Below are 18,332 nucleotides of genomic sequence, written 5' to 3'. Positions count from 1 at the left end.
AAAAAAAACTATACTAAATATAATCACGTCACCAAATACTTTATTAAAACACTATTTTGCAATGAACGTCTACAGTAGCTTCAACAGCACTCTATTGGGTAGCACAATGGTGTAACCAGAGGACAGCTAGCTTCCGTCCTTCTCTGGGAACAATGACTTCAATACAAAACCTAGGAGGCTCATGGTTCTCACCCCTTTCCATGGACATACACAGTAACTATGAAAACTTCTGGGGGACGTCCTCCAACCTATCAGATCTCTTGAACTGAGATGTTTTCCACCCAATCAAAGGATCAGAGCATGAATCTAGTACTGAAAGCATAAGGTACAGCTAGCTAGCACTGCAGTGCATGAAATGTGGTGAGTAGTTGACTCAAAGAGAGAGAAAGACAATAGTTGAACAATTTTGAACACATTAATTTCTTCATAAATGATCAGTTTCACTTACTTAGCTAGCAAATGCAGCCAGCTAGTTTAGCCTACTCAAACACACTGCTCAAACAGAGGGATGCTATGTTAGGTAGCTGGTTATGACTATCCGACACAACACTTCTAAGTCAAGGTAAGCTTAATGACAAAGCGAAAACAGGTTTTAATCAATTTGAGCAAATTTATAAAAATACAAAAGTGAAATAACTTTTTACATAAGCACTCAGACCCTTTGCTATAAGGCTTGAAATTGAACTCAGGTGCATCCTGCTTCCATTGAGCATCCTTGAGATGTTTCTACAACTTGTGTTAGTGTTTTTGGTGTCCACCTGTGGTAAATCCAATTGATTGGACATGATTTGGAAAGGTACACATTTGTCTATATAAGGTCCCACAGTTGACAGTGCAAGTCAGAGCAAAAACCAAGCCATGAGATCAAAGGAATTGTCCGTAGAGCTCAGAGACAGGATTGTGTTGAGGCACAGATCTGGGGAAATGGTACCAAAACATTTCTGGGGCATTGAAGGTCCCTAAGAACACAGTGGCCTCCATCAATCTTAAATGAAAGAATTTTGGAACCACTATGACTCTTCCTAAAGCTGTCCGTCTGGCCAAACTGAGCAATTGGGAGAGAAGGGCCCTGGTCAGGGAGGTGAGCACTCCACCAATGGAGTGCTTTTGGTGGAGTGGTGGAGGTGAGCACTCTACCAATCAGGCCTTTATGGTAGAGTGGCCAGAGAGTGGCCAGATGTAAGCAACTCCTCTGAATGCCAAGCGTCACATATGTAGGAAACCTGGCACCATTCCTACAGTGAAGCATGGTGGTGGCAGCATCATGCTGTGAGGATGTCTTTCAGCAGAAGGGACTGGGAGACTAGTTGGGATCAAGGGAAAGAGGAACGAAGCAAAGTACAGAGAGATCCTTGATGAAAAGCTGCTCCAGAGTGCTCAGGGCCTTAGACTGGGGTAGACTTGTAAGGTTCACCTTACAACAGGACAACAACCCTAAGCACACAGACAAGACAATGCAGGAGTGGCTTCGGGACAAGTCTCTGAATGTCCTTGAGTGGCCCAGGCAGAGCCCGGACTTGAATATATGTGGGAAGTCCTTCAAGACTGTTGGAAAAGCATTCCTCATGAAGCTGGTTGAGAGAATGCCAAAAGTGGCAATGGGTGGCTACTTTGAAGAATCTCAAATATAAATTATATTTTAATTTGTTTAACTCTTTTGTGCTCACTACATAATTGCACATGTGTTATTTCATAGTTTTGATGTCTTCACTAGTAAAAATAAAGAAAAACCCTTGAATGAGTATGTGTGTTCAAACTTTTGACTGGTACTGTAGCTCTAGTCGATGCTGTTGGATCCTTGATTGTGCGGGGACAGCTCACAGTTCACCTACAATTATTGTGAATTTGTATTTGATTTTGAATAAGGAAATGTTTATATTTTCACAATTACTTGGGTGGCACTAACTTAAGCTATACAGAATATCTCACCACCATGCATTTCCATCTCCCACTCTATCTCCTTTATTCCTTTTTCAAGCGTGCTGAGGAGCTGTCAACAGTTTAGTGAAATATAGTAGAAAGAGGAGTAAGGGAAGCGCTACTAAGGTACATGATAGTAAATGTTGGTAGATAGAAGGTGCCCTTTGGTAAAAGGGGTAAATTGGTCATCAAAAAGAAAGGAGGACCAAGGCACTCTTCATATAATTAATTAAAATGCCTTTAATAGAAACAACGTTTTTTTTAAACCGACGCGTTTCGGCTGCATGGCCTTCGTCAAGGAGTACAAAAAAAAAGAATACAATGAGTTTAGTGAAATAAGTTTATTTGTGAAAATATGTTACTATCTATGTATCCGAAACAGCCTTCACTTGGTTTCCCAAATTAAACACTGGGTAGTTGCAGAAACAGGCTTGGAGAGCCCATGGGCGGAATATCAACCGTCGCGCAGTAAGAGCATGCTCTTCAAACCGTGGTTGATGCATGAAGTGAAATAGGGGCTCTTATATTTATAGTGTAGCATATTTATTTATGCTCCACTATAAAACCGAGGTAAGCAGAAAGCGTGCAGCCTCCATTCACTATTCAAGTGCATACAGATGACATTCCTTTTTTCCCCTGTTCCTGCCCATTTGATAAAGGGCCATTCTAAATTGAATATATTTTACATATTAGTAGAGACAAGATTAAATTGAAAATAGTCTCATGGGTGAAAATATGATCACTTGATGAGAGAAAAGCTGTGCAGCCTGAGGCAAGGAACAGAGCGCACACTTTCTCAAATCATTGATTGTCTGCATCATGCAGACCGTATATGTTTTGATTTCTAAGACATTCTAATGTTTGTATCAGTCACAACTAAAGTTGACAAATAACTCTAAATCTAGCATATAGGACCTGTTTCAAATGATGACTTTGACGCTACATAGCAACTTCATATGCGTACTTGCTTAGAAATGGGAAAAATATCCTTTCTATTTATTTCAGCTAAGTTCAATTATATTCTTCTTACTATAAAATCATATAATATAATGTAATGGAACTTATAAACATACATTTTCAGATAAGGAAACAAGCCTACAGCCTATGGCATGGAGCTTAGCCAGATAACATACAGTAGGCCAATTTGTATTCGGTTCTTTTGAAATACATTTTCTTCATATCATAATGTTTCTTTAGACATGATCAAAAGAAATAATGGATTTTTTGTGATGGTGTATATTCCATTGATTTATTGTACTTTTTTAAATGTACACTGAATGAAAATATAAACGCAACATGCAACAATTTTAAGGATTTTACTGAGTTACAGTTCATATAAGGAAATCAGTCAAATGAAATAAATGTATTAGGCACTTATCTATGGATTTCACATGACTGGAAATACAGATATGCATCTGTTGGTTGCAGAGAACTTTAAAAAAAAGTAGGGGCGTGAATCAGAAAACCAGTCAGTATCTGGTTGTGACCACCATTTGCCTTGTGCAGGGCGAAACAAATCCTTCCCGTAGAGTTGATCAGGCTGTTGATTGTGGCCTGTGGAATGTTGTCCTACTCCTCTTCAATGACTATTCGAAGTTTCTGGATATTTGCGGGACCCGGAACATGCTGTCGTACACATAGATCGATAGCATCCCAAACATACTCAATAGGTGACATGTCTGGTGAGTATGCTGGCCATGGAAGAACTGGGACCTTTTCAGCTTTCAGGAACTGTGTACAGATTCTTGCGACATGGGGCCGTGCATTATCATGCTGAAACATGAGGTGATGGCGGCGGATGAATGGCACGACAATGGGTCTCGCCACAGTATCTCTGTGCATTCAAATTGTCATAGATGAAATGCAATTGTGTTCTTTATCCGTAGCTTATGCCTGCCCATACCATAACCCCGCCACCACCTTAGGGAACTATGTTCACAACGTTGACATCAGCAAACCGCTCGCCTACTTGCTCTCTGCCGTCTGCCCGGTACAGTTGAAAATGGGATTCATCCTTGAAGAGCACACTTCTCCAGCGTGCCAGTGGACATCGAAGGTGAGCATTTGCCCACTGAAGTTGGTTACAATGCCAAACTGCAGTCAGGTCAAGTTTCTGTGCAAATCCACAGTTTCATCAGCTGGTCTCAGACGATCCCGCAGGTGAAGAAGTAAGATGTGGACATCCTGGGCTGGCGTGGTTAAACTTGGTCAGCGGTAGTGAGGCCAGCTGGACGTACTGCCAAATTCTTTAAAATGACGTTGGTGGCAGCTTATTAAAGATAGAGAAATTAACATTACATTTTCTGGCACAGCTCTGGTAGACATTCCTGCAGTCAGCATGCCAATTGCACACTGCCTCAAAACTTGAGACTGTGGCTTTGTGTTGTGTGACAAAACTGCACATTTAGAGTGGCCTTTTTTTGTCCCCAGCACAATGTGCATCTGTCAAATGATCAGGCTTGGAACCCCTTACAAAATACTTTTAAACTGGAACAACTTGTCCAATTGGTGTTTTTAAATCATTGATGAAGGATTTTGAGGCTGATTCCCTGACCTGTCAATGTTTTTAATTTGCTGTTTTATGATTTTGTTATACTCTTGTGAATTCTTTTTTTTACTATATTACCTGTAGTTTTTCATGTTGGCTGTCTGTTATTGTGTAATGACTTGGTACTGCCTATCTTGGCCAGGATGCTCTTGAAAAAGATATTTCAAATCTCTATGAGCCCTTCCTGGTTAAATAAAGGTTAAATATATATATATTTTTAAATGCTGTTTAAAGCATCTTGATATGTCACACCTTTCAGGTGGATGGATTATCTTGCCAAAGGATACATGCTCACTAACAGGGATGTAAACAAATTTGTACACAACATTAACGTATGGAATATTTCTGGAATATTTTATTTCAGCTCATGAAACATGGAACCAACACTTTACAACTAGCTACTGTAGCTAGCTAAAAACATACGTGGGCGTGCATCATCTGCATTCTAGTACCTCCCTGCCTTTACCCTCTACGTTTAATCCATACCAAGGACAGAGGTCACCATCATCTATATCCTGACCTAGCAGTGAGAAGGTTACTTAGGACGGGTCCCAAATGACACCCTATTCCCTACATAAATGCATTATTTTTTGACCAGGGCTCTTTTTGACCAGGGCTCATTTGGGATGCATACCCAGATATCAGCACAGAGTCCATGTAAATGTAAATAATAACTCTGGATTATTATTAATTACCATTCATTTCAATGACAGTAACTAACTCACACACACACACACACACACACACACACACACACACACACACACACACACACACACACACACACACACACACACACACACACACACACACACACACACACACACACACACACACACACACACACACACACACACACACCTGATGCAGTAGATACAAGAATTGCAAAAAGAATACTGTGGAAAATCTATACTGTTTATTGACTGTACTCATGAAATTGAGTTTGTGACACGTACGCCGGTAATCTACTACATGATAAGTTTTCTTGGCGATGTTTGCAGTGTGTAGGGACACACACAGAAAGAAAGACAGACAGAGACACACACACTCTCACTATCTCCCACCCCACCCCCCACCACACATACACACACACACACGCACGCACGCACACACACACACACACACACACACACACACACACACACACACACACACACACACACACACACACACACACACACACACACACACACACACACACACACACACACACACACACACACACACACACACACACACACACACACACAGAGGAGTGGCTGGCCATCTCCTCTGACTAAACAGATGTTTCTCCCACGCCTCCAGGCTCTGTCCATAAATACCCGTTCGAGCTCGGACAGCTTTATGGCTGACACACACGCACAGTCCTGTGTCACCCTGCCTTATCATTCACTGCCTTCCCTCAAGGTCAGCACATGGCCAGAGCAGAGAATCATAATGCTAGAGCCCAACAGACAGCATCACACAGTCATCACACGTGTGCAAGTGCATGTGTGAATGTACATGTAAAGCCCTGTACAAGATTCACGTTCGTACATACACTACCATTCAAAAGTTTGTCACTAGAAATGTCCCTGTTTTTGAAACAAAAGCACATTTTTGGTACATTAAAATAACATCAAATTGATCAGAAATACAGTGTAGACATTGATAATGTTGTAAATGACTTTTGTAGCTGGAAACAGCTGATTTTTAATGGAATATCTACATAGTTGTACAGAGGCCCATTATCAGCAACCATCACTCCTGTGTTCCAATGACACGTTGTGTTAGCTAATCCAAGTTTATAATTTTCTAAGGCTAATTGATCATGGCGTGCTGGTAAAAGAAGCAATAAAACTGTCCTTCTTTCAACTAGTTGGACCATCAAAATTTGTGGGTTCGATTACAGGCTCAAAATGGCTAAAAATAAATACCTTTCTTCTGAAACTTGTTAGTCTGCAGGCCCTGCATGTCCCCAGGTACCCTCATTTGTTGATTCTGTGATCGAAAAAGCCTTGGTTTTATGCATGTCAACATCAGAAGCCTCCTCCCTAAGTTTGTTTTACTCACTGCTTTAGCACACTCTGCTAACCCTGATGTCCTTGCCGTGTCTGAATCCTGGCTCAGGAAGGCCACCAAAAATTCAGTGATTTCCATACCCAACTATAACATCTTCCGTCAAGATAGAACTGCCAAAGGGAGCGGAGTCGCAGTCTACTGCAGAGATAGCCTGCAAAGTAATGTCATACTTTCCAGGTCCATACCCAAACAGTTTGAACTACTAATTTTGAAAATTACTCTCTCCAGAAATAAGTCTCTCACTGTTGCCGCCTGCTACCGACCACCCTCAGCTCCCAGCTGTGCCCTGGACACCATTTGTGAATTGATCGCCCCCCCATCTAGCTTCAGAGTTTGTTCTGTTAGGTGACCTAAACTGGGATATGCTTAACACCCCGGCAGTCCTACAATCTAAGCTAGATGCCCTCAATCTCACTCAAATCATCAAGGAACCCACCAGGTACAACCCTAACTCTGTAAACAAGGGCATCCTCATAGACGTCATCCTGAACAACTGGCCCTCCAAATACACCTCCGCTGTCTTCAACCAGGATCTCAGCGACCACTGCCTCATTGCCTGTATCCGCCACGGAGCCGCAGTCAAACGACCACCCCTCATCACTGTCAAACGCTCCCTAAAACACTTCTGTGAGCAGGCCTTTCTAATCGACCTGGCCCGGGTATCCTGGAAGGACATTGACCTCATCCCGTCAGTTGAGGATGCCTGGTCATTCTTTAAAAGTAACTTCCTCACCATTTTACATAAGCATGCTCCGTTCAAAAAATGCAGAACCAAGAACAGATACAGCCCTTGGTTCACTCCAGACCTGACTGCCCTCGACCAGCACAAAAATATCCTGTGGCGGACTGCAATAGCATCGAATAGCCCCCGTGATATGCAACTGTTCAGGGAAGTCAGGAACCAATACACGCAGTCAGTCAGGAAAGCTAAGGCCAGCTTCTTCAGGCAGAAGTTTGCATCCTGTAGCTCCAACTCCAAAAGGTTCTGGGACACTGTGAAGTCCATGGAGAACAAGAGCACCTCCTCCCAGCTGCCCACTGCACTGAGGCTAGGTAACACGGTCTCCACCGATAAATCCAGGATTATCGAAAACTTCAATAAGCACTTCTCAACGGCTGGCCATGCCTTCCGCCTGGCTACTCCAACCTCGGCCAACAGCTCTGCCCCCCCCCCGCAGCTCCTCGCCCAAGCCTCTCCAGGTTCTCCTTTACCCAAATCCAGATAGCAGATGTTCTGAAAGAGCTGCAAAACCTGGACCCGTACAAATCAGCTGGGCTTGACAATCTGGACCCTCTATTTCTGAAACTATCCGCCGCCATTGTTGCAACCCCTATTACCAGCCTGTTCAACCTCTCTTTCATATCTTCTGAGATCCCCAAGGATTGGAATTCTGCCGCAGTCATCCCCCTCTTCAAAGGGGGAGACACCCTGGACCCAAACTGTTATAGACCTATATCCATCCTGCCCTGCCTATCTAAGGTCTTCGAAAGCCAAGTCAACAAACAGGTCACTGACCATCTCGAATCCCACCGTACCTTCTCCGCTGTGCAATCTGGTTTGCGAGCCGCCAAGGCTTACGACTCTGTCAATCACCATATTCTTATGGGCAGACTCAATAGCCTCTGTTTTTCGGATGACTGCCTTGCCTGGTTCACCAATTACTTTGCAGACAGAGTTCAGTGTGTCAAATTGGAGGGCATGCTGTCCAGTCCTCTGGCAGTCTCTATGGGGGTGCCACAGGGTTCAATTCTCGAGCCGACTCTTTTCTCTGTATATATCAATGATGTTGCTCTTGCTGCGGGCGATTCCCTGATCCACCTCTACGCAGACGACACCATTCTATATACTTTTGGCCCGTCATTGGACACTGTGCTATCTAACCTCCAAACGAGCTTCAATGCCATACAGCACTCCTTCCGTGGCCTCCAACTGCTCTTAAACGCGAGTAAAACCAAATGCATGCTTTTCAACCGATCGCTGCCTGCACCCGCATGCCCGACTAGCATCACCACCCTGGATGGTTCCGACCTTGAATATGTGGACACCTATAAGTACCTAGGGTCTGGCTAGACTGCAAACTCTCCTTCCAGACTCACATCAAACATCTCCAATCGAAAATCAAATCAAGAGTCGGCTTTCTATTCCGCAACAAAGCCTCCTTCACTCACGCCGCCAAGCTTACCCTAGTAAAACTGACTATCCTACCGATCCTCGACTTCGGCGATGTCATCTACAAAATGGCTTCCAACACTCTACTCAGCAAACTGGATGCAGTCTATCACAGTGCCATCCGTTTTGTCACTAAAGCACCTTATACCACCCACCACTGCGACTTGTATGCTCTAGTCGGCTGGCCCTCACTACATATTCGTCGCCAGACCCACTGGCTCCAGGTCATCTACAAGTCCATGCTAGGTAAAGCTCCGCCTTATCTCAGTTCACTGGTCACGATGGCAACACCCATCCGTAGCACGCGCTCCAGCAGGTGTATCTCACTGATCATCCCTAAAGCCAACACCTCATTTGGCCGCCTTTCGTTCCAGTACTCTGCTGCCTGTGACTGGAACGAACTGCAAAAATCGCTGAAGTTGGAGACTTTTATCTCCCTCACCAACTTCAAACATCAGCTATCCGAGCAGCAAACCGATCGCTGCAGCTGTACATAGTCTATTGGTAAATAGCCCACCCATTTCCACCTACCTCATCCCCATACTGTTTTTATACTGTTTTTTATTTATTTACTTTTCTGCTCTTTTGCACACCAATATCTCTACCTGTACATGACCGTTTATCACTCCAGTGTTAATCTGCAAAATTGTATTATTCCTCTACCTCCTCATGCCTTTTGCACACATTGTATATAGACTGCCCATTTTTTTCTACTGTGTTATTGACTTGTTAATTGTTTACTCCATGTGTAACTCTGTGTTGTCACCAATTACTTTGCAGACAGAGTTCAGTGTGTCAAATCGGATGGCATGCTGTCCGGTCCTCTGGCAGTCTCTTTGGGGGTGCCACAGGGTTCAATTCTCGGGCCGACTCTTTTCTCTGTATATATCAATGATGTTGCTCTTGCTGCGGGCGATTCCCTGATCCACCTCTACGCAGACGACACCATTCTATATACTTTTGGCCCGTCATTGGACACTGTGCTATCTAACCTCCAAACGAGCTTCAATGCCATACAGCACTCCTTCCGTGGCCTCCAACTGCTCTTAAACGCGAGTAAAACCAAATGCATGCTTTTCAACCGATCGCTGCCTGCACCCGCATGCCCGACTAGCATCACCACCCTGGATGGTTCCGACCTTGAATATGTGGACACCTATAAGTACCTAGGTGTCTGGCTAGACTGCAAACTCTCCTTCCAGACTCACATCAAACATCTCCAATCGAAAATCAAATCAAGAGTCGGCTTTCTATTCCGCAACAAAGCCTCCTTCACTCACGCCGCCAAGCTTACCCTAGTAAAACTGACTATCCTACCGATCCTCGACTTCGGCGATGTCATCTACAAAATAGCTTCCAACACTCTACTCAGCAAACTGGATGCAGTCTATCACAGTGCCATCCGTTTTGTCACTAAAGCACCTTATACCACCCACCACTGCGACTTGTATGCTCTAGTCGGCTGGCCCTCACTACATATTCGTCGCCAGACCCACTGGCTCCAGGTCATCTACAAGTCCATGCTAGGTAAAGCTCCGCCTTATCTCAGTTCACTGGTCACGATGGCAACACCCATCCGTAGCACGCGCTCCAGCAGGTGTATCTCACTGATCATCCCTAAAGCCAACACCTCATTTGGCTGCCTTTCGTTCCAGTACTCTGCTGCCTGTGACTGGAACGAACTGCAAAAATCGCTGAAGTTGGAGACTTTTATCTCCCTCACCAACTTCAAACATCAGCTATCCGAGCAGCAAACCGATCGCTGCAGCTGTACATAGTCTATTGGTAAATAGCCCACCCATTTCCACCTACCTCATCCCCATACTGTTTTTATACTGTTTTTTATTTATTTACTTTTCTGCTCTTTTGCACACCAATATCTCTACCTGTACATGACCGTTTATCACTCCAGTGTTAATCTGCAAAATTGTATTATTCCTCTACCTCCTCATGCCTTTTGCACACATTGTATATAGACTGCCCATTTTTTCTACTGTGTTATTGACTTGTTAATTGTTTACTCCATGTGTAACTCTGTGTTGTCACCAATTACTTTGCAGACAGAGTTCAGTGTGTCAAATCGGATGGCATGCTGTCCGGTCCTCTGGCAGTCTCTTTGGGGGTGCCACAGGGTTCAATTCTCGGGCCGACTCTTTTCTCTGTATATATCAATGATGTTGCTCTTGCTGCGGGCGATTCCCTGATCCACCTCTACGCAGACGACACCATTCTATATACTTTTGGCCCGTCATTGGACACTGTGCTATCTAACCTCCAAACGAGCTTCAATGCCATACAGCACTCCTTCCGTGGCCTCCAACTGCTCTTAAACGCGAGTAAAACCAAATGCATGCTTTTCAACCGATCGCTGCCTGCACCCGCATGCCCGACTAGCATCACCACCCTGGATGGTTCCGACCTTGAATATGTGGACACCTATAAGTACCTAGGTGTCTGGCTAGACTGCAAACTCTCCTTCCAGACTCACATCAAACATCTCCAATCGAAAATCAAATCAAGAGTCGGCTTTCTATTCCGCAACAAAGCCTCCTTCACTCACGCCGCCAAGCTTACCCTAGTAAAACTGACTATCCTACCGATCCTCGACTTCGGCGATGTCATCTACAAAATAGCTTCCAACACTCTACTCAGCAAACTGGATGCAGTCTATCACAGTGCCATCCGTTTTGTCACTAAAGCACCTTATACCACCCACCACTGCGACTTGTATGCTCTAGTCGGCTGGCCCTCACTACATATTCGTCGCCAGACCCACTGGCTCCAGGTCATCTACAAGTCCATGCTAGGTAAAGCTCCACCTTATCTCAGTTCACTGGTCACGATGGCAACACCCATCCGTAGCACGCGCTCCAGCAGGTGTATCTCACTGATCATCCCTAAAGCCAACACCTCATTTGGCCGCCTTTCGTTCCAGTACTCTGCTGCCTGTGACTGGAACGAACTGCAAAAATCTCTGAAGTTGGAGACTTTTATCTCCCTCACCAACTTCAAACATCAGCTATCCGAGCAGCAAACCGATCGCTGCAGCTGTACATAGTCTATTGGTAAATAGCCCACCCATTTCCACCTACCTCATCCCCATACTGTTTTTATACTGTTTTTTATTTATTTACTTTTCTGCTCTTTTGCACACCAATATCTCTACCTGTACATGACCATCTGATCATTTATCACTCCAGTGTTAATCTGCAAAATTGTATTATTCTCCTACCTCCTCATGCCTTTTGCACACATTGTATATAGACTGCCCATTTTTTTCTACTGTGTTATTGACTTGTTAATTGTTTACTCCATGTGTAACTCTGTGTTGTCTGTTCACACTGCTATGCTTTATTTTGGCCAGGTCGCAGTTGCAAATGAGAACTTGTTCTCAACTAGCCTACCTGGTTAAATAAAGGTGAAATAAATAAAATAAATAAAAAAAAGTCTAGTGAAGACGCGACTCTGGGATGCTGGCCTTCTAGGCAGAGTTGCAAAGAAAAATCGATATCTCAGACTGGCCAATAAAAATAAAAGATTAAGATGGGCAAAAGAACACAGACTCTGGACAGAGGAACTCTGCCTAAAAGGTCAGCATCCCGGAGTCGCCTCTTCACTGTTTTCATTGAGACTGGTGTTTTGCGGGTACTATTTAATGAAGCTGTCAATTGAGGACTTGTGAGGCCTCTGTTTTAGAGGTTGACCGATTAATTGGGGCCGATTTCAAGTTTTCATAACAATCAGACATCTGTATTTTTGGACACTTTTTTACACCTTTATTTAATTGGGCAAGTCAGTTAAGAACACACTCTTATGTTCAATGATGGCCAGGGAACGGTGGGTTAACTGCCTTGTTCAGGGGCAGAAGGACAGATTTTTACCTTGTCAGATCGGGGATTCAATTTTGCAACCTTACGGTTAACTAGGACAATACGAGGACAATACAGTGCCACTGACACGGCCTGCAACGAAAACATGCTGTCTCTCCTTCACTGCAGCCGAGGTGAGTAAGACATTTAAACGTGATAACCCTCGCAAGGCTGCAGGCCCAGACGGCATCCCCAGCCGCGCCCTCAGAGCATGCGCAGACCAGCTGCCCGGTGTGTTTACGGACATATTCAATCAATCCCTATACCAGTATGCCGTTCCCACATGCTTCAAGAGGGCCACCATTGTTCCTGTTCCCAAGAAAGCTAAGGTAACTGAGCTAAACGACTACCGCCCCGTAGCACTCACTTCCGTCATCATGAAGTGCTTTGAGAGACTAGTCAAGGACCATATCACCTCCACCCTACCTGACCACCTAGACCCACTCCAATTTGCTTACCGCCCAAATATGTCCACAGACGATGCAATCTCAACCACACTGCACACTGCCCTAACCCATCTGGACAAGAGGAATACCTATGTGAGAATGCTGTTCATCGACTACAGCTCGGCATTCAACACCATAGCACCCTCCAAGCTCGTCATCAAGCTCGAGACCCTGGGTCTCGACCCCGCCCTGTGCAACTGGGTACTGGACTTCCTGACGGGCCGCCCCCAGGTGGTGAGGGTAGGCAACAACATCTCCTCCCCGCTGATCCTCAACACTGGGGCCCCACAAGGGTGCGTTCTGAGCCCTCTCCTGGACTCCCTGTTCACCCACGACTGCGTGGCCACGCACGCCTCCAACTCAATCATCAAGTTTGCGGATGACACCACAGTGGTAGGCTTGATTACCAACAACGACGAGACGGCCTACAGGGAGGAGGTGAGGGCCCTCGGAGTGTGGTGTCAGGAAAATAACCTCACACTCAACGTCAGCAAAACTAAGGAGATGATTGTGGACTTCAGGAAAGAGCAGAGGGAACACCCCCCTATCCACATCGATGGAACAGTAGTGGAGAGGGTAGCAAGTTTTAAGTTCCTCGGCATACACATCACAGACAAACTGAATTGGTCCACTCACACAGACAGCATCGTGAAGAAGGCGCAGCAGTGCCTCTTCAACCTCAGGAGGCTGAAGAAATTTGGCTTGTCACCAAAAGCACTCACAAACTTCTACAGATGCACAATCGAGAGCATCCTAGCGGGCTGTATCACCGCCTGGTACGGCAACTGCTCCACCCTCAACCGTAAGGCTCTCCAGAGGGTAGTGAGGTCTGCACAACGCATCACCGGGGGCAAACTACCTGCCCTCCAGGACACCTACACCACCCGATGTTTACAGGAAGGCCATAAAGATCATCAAGGACATCAACCACCCGAGCCACTGCCTGTTCACCCCGCTATCATCCAGAAGGCGAGGTCAGTACAGGTGCATCAAAGCTGGGACAGAGAGACTGAAAAACAGCTTCTATCTAAAGGCCATCAGACTGTTAAACAGCCACCACTAACATTGAGTGGCTGCTGCCAACACACTGACACTGACACTGACTCAACTCCAGCAATTTTAGTAATGGGAATTGATGGGAAATGATGTAAATATATCACTAGCCACTTTAAACAATGCTACCTTATATAATGTTACTTAACCTACATTATTCATCTCATATGCATACCTATATACTGTACTCTATATCATCGACTGCATCCTTATGTAATACATGTATCACTAGCCACTTTAACTATGCCACTTTGTTTACATACTCATCTCATATGTATATACTGTACTCGATACCATCTACTGTATCTTGCCTATGCTGCTCTGTACCATCACTCATTCATATATCCTTATGTACATATTCTTTATCCCCTTACACTATGTATAAGACAGTAGTTCTGGAATTGTTAGTTAGATTACTTGTTGGTTATTACTGCATTGTCGGAACTAGAAGCACAAGCATTTCGCTACACTCGCATTAACATCTGCTAACCATGTGTATGTGACAAATAACATTTGATTTGATTTGATTTGAACTAGTCCAACGCTCTAACCACCTGCTTTACATTGCACTCCACGAGGAGCCTGCATGTTACACAAATGCAGTAAGAAGCCAAGGTAAGTTGCGAGCTAACATTAAACTTATCTCATAAAAAACAATCAATCATAATCACTAGTTAACTACACATGGTTGATGATATTACTAGTTTATCTAGCCTGTCCTGCGTTGCATATAATCGATGCAGTGCACATTCGTGAAAAAGGACTGTTGTTGCTCCAAACATAAACATCAATGCCTTTCTTAAAATCAATACACAAGTATATATATTTTAAACCTGCTTATTTAGCTAAAATAAATCCAGATAAGCAGGCAATATTTAACTAGGTGAAATTGTGTCACTTCTCTTGCGTTCATTGCACTCAGAGTCAGGGTATATGCAACAGTTTGGGCCGCCTGGCTAATTTGCCAGAATTTTACATAATTATGACATAACATTAAAGGTTGTGCAATGTAACAGGAATATTTAGACTTATGGATGCCACCCATATTTCACTGAAATAATAAACTTTTTGTTTTCGAGATGATAGTTTCCGGATTCGACCATATTAATGACCTAAGGCACGTATTTCTGTGTGTTTATTATATTATAATTAAGTCTATGATTTGATATTTGATAGAGCAGTCTGACTGAGCGGTGGTAGGCACCAGCAGGCTCGTAAACATTCATTCAAATAGCACTTTCGTGCGTTTTGCCAGCAGCTCTTTGCAATGCTTCAAGCATTGCGCTGTTTATGACTTCAAGCCTATTAGCTCCCGAGATTAGGCTGCTGTAACCGATGTGAAATGGCTAGCTAGTTAGCGGGGTGAGCGCTGATAGCGTTTCAAACGTCACTCGTTCTGAAACCTGGAATGGTTGTTCCCCTTGCTCTGCGTGGGTAACGCTGCTTCGAGGGTGGCTGTTGTCGATGTGTTCCCAGGTAGAAGCGAGGAGAGGGACGGAAGCTATACTGTTACACTGTTAATACTAAAGTGCCTACAAGAACATCCAATAGTCAAAGGTATATGAAATACACATGGTATATAGATAAATAGTCCTATAATCATTATAATAACTACAACCTAAAACTTCTTACCTGGGAATATTGAAGACTCATGTTAAAAGGAACCACCAGCTTTCATATGTTCTCATGTTCTGAGCAAGGAACTTAAAAGTTAGCTTTCTTACATATTGCACTTTTACTTTCTTCTTCAACACTTTGTTTTTGCATTATTTAAACCAAATTGAACATATTTCATTCTATATTTGAGGCTAATGGATTTTTATTGATATTTTAAGTTAAAATAAGTGTTCATTCAGTTATTGTTGGAATTGTCATTATTACCAATAAAATAAAAGTTTAAAATCGGCCGATTAATAATTATCAGCTTTTTTTGGTCCTCCAATAAATCGGTATCGGCGTTGACAACTCATAATCGGTCGACCTCTAGTGTGTTTCTCAAACTATACACTCTAGGCTCGAGGCCTACCACTCCTCTTTCTATTCTGGTTAGCAATAATCCCCAACATCTTAATAGACCTTGAAGAATTATGAAAATATTAGAGACTCACCCAAGAAGACTTACAGTTGGAATAGCTGCCAAAGGTGTTTCAAAACATGTATTGACTGTATTGAATACTTATGCAACGAGTATATTTTAGTTATTTAATTTCTATCAAACAAAACAAAAATATTTCTACCACTTTGACATTAGAGTATTTTGTGTAGATTGTTGACAAAAAATGAAAGTTAAATCAATTTTAATCCCAGTTTGTAACACAATAAAATGAGTGGTGGTCAGGCCGAATAGATATAATCATTTATACAATGCAAATGAAAGGCACTTTTCACAATGATTTTAAAAATCTCCTGAAATTTTATTCAAATGCCTTGTTTAGACAATTATTTATGATTCAACTGATTATGGTTTATGTATGTACAGACCTTACCCAATGCATTACTCCATTGCCCCCCCCCACACCCCCACACACCCAAACACATTCATGCATTCACACACAGAAATACACACAGACTGTTTAATATTTATCTGCTGCTGTGTTACTTATCATTATCAATATTTATTGTGATTAAGTCTCTGTCCGGTTCTATCTTTCTCTCCATCTGTCTCTTTCTCTCCCTGGAGAATTTAGACTGGCATCTCCTATCAGTAAAATTGCTCATTGTTTTTTCTCTTCCATGGGTTTGAGTGTGTTTGTATTCTTTCATTTCTTATTTATTGCCTCCAATCATATTTTCAGTTCCTCTCTTTCCTTTAGCCATTGTAGCACTAATGGATTTCAGGGCCTGTCAATGTGTTTGAGAGAAACAGTGGGTGTTTGGAAAATATTTATTCACAATGGCCATTTTCTTCTCACTCTTTGTCCTATTATCCTGTTCTCCTCTCCAGTCCTTCAGTATTTTACCCTTCCTTCTCTAGAAATAGGAACATCACTCGTACATCTGAAGATACCTGTTGCAGGTGAATGGGAAATATTACACTGTAAAATGTACTTTCCGCTATAAATACTGGCATCAGAGTTGCTAGGTTAATACTGTAATTAGGCTTTACTGCAGGGATGCTGTAAAATGATTTACATTAAGAAATAGTATACAATTAATTGTAATGAATGAATTAATTTAATTCATTTAGGAGAAGCAGGATTTGTATTTTATAGTATTTTACTGTAATTACATGAGATTGGTGCAAGCAGGTACTGTGTGTGTGTATATATATAACACACACAGTACCAGTCAAAAGTTTGGACACACCTACTCATTCAAGGCTTTTTCTTTATTATGAAGGCATTAAAACTATGAAACAACACATATGGAATCATGTAGTAACCAAAAAAGTTTAAAACAAATCAAAATATATGTTATATTCTTCAAAGTAGCAACCCTCTCTCAACCAGCTTCATGAGGTAGTCACCTGGAATGCTTTTTCAACAGTTTTGAAGGAGTTCTCACATGTGCTGAGCACTTGTTGGCTGCTTTTCCTTCACTCTGCGGTCCAACTTATCCAACCATCTCAATTGGATTGAGTTCGGGTGATTGTGGAGGCCAGGTCATCTGATGCAGCACTCCATCACTCTCCTTCTTGGTCAAATAGCCCTTACTCGGCCTGGAGGTGTGGTTTGGGTCATTGTTGACCTGGCAGTGTGGTGCCAGGATAACAACCCTCTCTCTCTACGTGATCAAAAGGAGATGGTTGTGGACTACAGAAGACGGAGGACCGAGCATGCCCCCATTCTCATCTATGGGGTTGTAGTAGAGCAGGTTGGGAACTTCAAGTTCCTTGGTGTCCACATCACCAACAAACTAACCTGGTCCAAACACACAGTCGTAAAGAGGGCACGACAACTCCTATTCACTGAGAAGATTTGGCGCAGGTCTTCAGATCCTCAAAAAGTTGTACATCTGCACCATCGAGAGCATCCTGACTGGTTGCATCACCGCCTGGTATCGTAAATGCTCCGCCTCTGGTTGCATCACCGCCTGGTATTTCAACTGCTCCGCCTCTGGTTGCATCACCGCCTGGTGTCGCAACTGCTCCGCCTCTGACCTAAGGCACTACAGAACATAGTGCGTACGGCCCAGTACATCACTGGGGCCAAGCTTCCTGCCATCCAGATCCTCTATACCAAGAGGAAGGCCCAAAAAATTGCCAAGGACCCCAGCCACCCTAGTCATAGATTGTTCTCTCTGCTACCACATGGCAAGCGGTAGCA

At 43.5% G+C, this 18,332-nt stretch overlaps 1 protein-coding gene across 2 annotated transcripts in view; it reads left to right on the top strand.

Annotated features, from left to right (window-relative positions):
- The window catches only part of LOC124048539 (cadherin-23-like), a 548,925-nt gene that overhangs the window by 299,970 nt on the left and 230,623 nt on the right, over window positions 1–18,332 (top strand). The window lies entirely within an intron of this gene.

This window comes from Oncorhynchus gorbuscha, linkage group LG11 (assembly GCF_021184085.1).
Source record: "Oncorhynchus gorbuscha isolate QuinsamMale2020 ecotype Even-year linkage group LG11, OgorEven_v1.0, whole genome shotgun sequence".
In the NCBI taxonomy this organism is placed as follows: domain Eukaryota; kingdom Metazoa; phylum Chordata; class Actinopteri; order Salmoniformes; family Salmonidae; genus Oncorhynchus; species Oncorhynchus gorbuscha.
This window is presented reverse-complemented; position numbering and strand designations above follow the sequence as displayed.